We start from the raw sequence: 1,878 nt of genomic DNA, 5'->3' as shown, positions 1-1,878 counted from the left end.
TATCCCACACTTTTAAGTGGGGTTGTCTGGGCATAGGCATAAAATTTCTTCTTGGTTGGTTTCAGTTTGGTTTTAGTTGACATTTTTCTCTTATAGAGGTTCTCGCTGATAAAGTTTCTGCCACTTCCTGTGTCTATGACCATTTTTAGCCATTCTCCATTCACCTTTATTGTGTCTGTGTCCTTCAGAGTCAACGGTGTGGATAAATTCATCTGAATCAGAAGCATCCTGTATCACTGCTCTCACTGGTTTATTTTTCTTCGTTTTTTTCTTTATTCCTGTTTATAGTCTTGACACTTTCATTTTCTTTCTGTGCATTTTTTTTCCTTTTCAAACACATGCAAGGATAATGTCCGTTCTTTCTGCAAAACAGGCATGTTGCCATCTTTGCACCACATTCTTTCGATGTGTGAGTTGTCATTCCACATCTGTGACACTGGGTGTCGCTCTCGGCTTCCTCTTGGCTGCCTTTCCTTTGACGGGTGGGTCCTGCTGCTCCTCCGCTTTTTGTGTATGAACTTCTCTTTGTAAAGTTAACCTGAGCGTCCCTCGTTCTTTGACCAGAACTCTCCGTGAAAAGCTTTGATTCTGTCTGCGGGGCTTCAAAAGCGCGAGCAATTGACAGTGCTTTGTCTAAACTCAGTCCATCTTCCTGCAATAACTTGTCTCAGAGTCGCTTGATCGCGCATTTTTTTCACTATCTGATCCCGCAGCATGTCATTCTCTAGCGCGCCAAAATCACAGGATTTTGCCAGCTCTCTCTGTGCATTTACAAACCCATCAATCATTTTATTTGATTTTGAGCACGTAGTCTAAACTTGTGTCTTTCTAGGACAACATTTCTCCTTGGTGTGAAATACGCGTTGAGCGCAGCGACAGTCTGTGCATGTGTACCTTTGTTTCCTGGTAGATTAGCGAAAATCCTCTGAGTCGGTGCTCCAATACAATGCAACAGCGTGGCTCTTCTCAACGAATCTTGTGCTCGAATGGTTCGCTAGCAACTTTGAAAAAATGATACGAGTCCATCCACAGATTATATTCTGTGAATAAATCGGATGCGCTGAGGTTCAGCGGTACTGGTGGGGCTAGCTGAGCATAGCTGGGTCCTGGCGCAGCTTGTGCAGTTCCTTGGCGTTGCTCATCCGACGACATTTTCTTTCCCTTTCGTTGGTCTTTCCGGGATGTAAAATCCTAGTCGTCCTTCTTCGTCATAAGGTCCACTTCCAACTCAATCCTCGTCGCCATTATAATGTTGTGTGCTGATCCATTAAACAGTCCTTTAACTTGGAATATCTTCTTTTATTAAACACACGTCCAGTTCAGCACATCCTGCTCGTCTCCCTTGCTCGTCTTCTCTCTCGCTCTCATTCTATGTTGCGATACTTAACTACAAGAGGTGTCAAAGGCCAAACAAAGGGCTTATGATGACTTGTACGCTAGGTTGGGTAGTAAAGAGAAAGAGACTGACCTGTACAGATTAGCAAGGCAGAGAGACCGAGATGGGAAACACATGCATCAGGTTAGAGTTAGTAAGGATAGCGATGGTAATGTGTTGCTAAACTCCAAAACTTGTCTCATTTTCCAGGACATAGCTTCTGCAGAGCGACAGTAGTTCATTAGATATTCGCCTTTGAGTTGTGGGTGGGGCTGTTCGTGCCAAGAAAGGCCGGCCCCACATCTCAACATCCATCTCTTTACATTTTCTCCTTCTAGCTTACTGCCCCTCACACCCTCAACCTAACATTATTGGTCCAATAAAAACTGAGCACTATCAGAGATATCCAGATGAAGATTTTTGAACCAAATGCCAGCTCTTTGAGGAAAACAAAGACGTACATCAGGGGTCTCAAACTCGCGGCCCGCGGGCCATTTGCGGCC

This window comes from Oryzias melastigma, linkage group LG8 (genome assembly GCF_002922805.2).
Source record: "Oryzias melastigma strain HK-1 linkage group LG8, ASM292280v2, whole genome shotgun sequence".
Classification (NCBI taxonomy): domain Eukaryota; kingdom Metazoa; phylum Chordata; class Actinopteri; order Beloniformes; family Adrianichthyidae; genus Oryzias; species Oryzias melastigma.
This window is presented reverse-complemented; position numbering follows the sequence as displayed.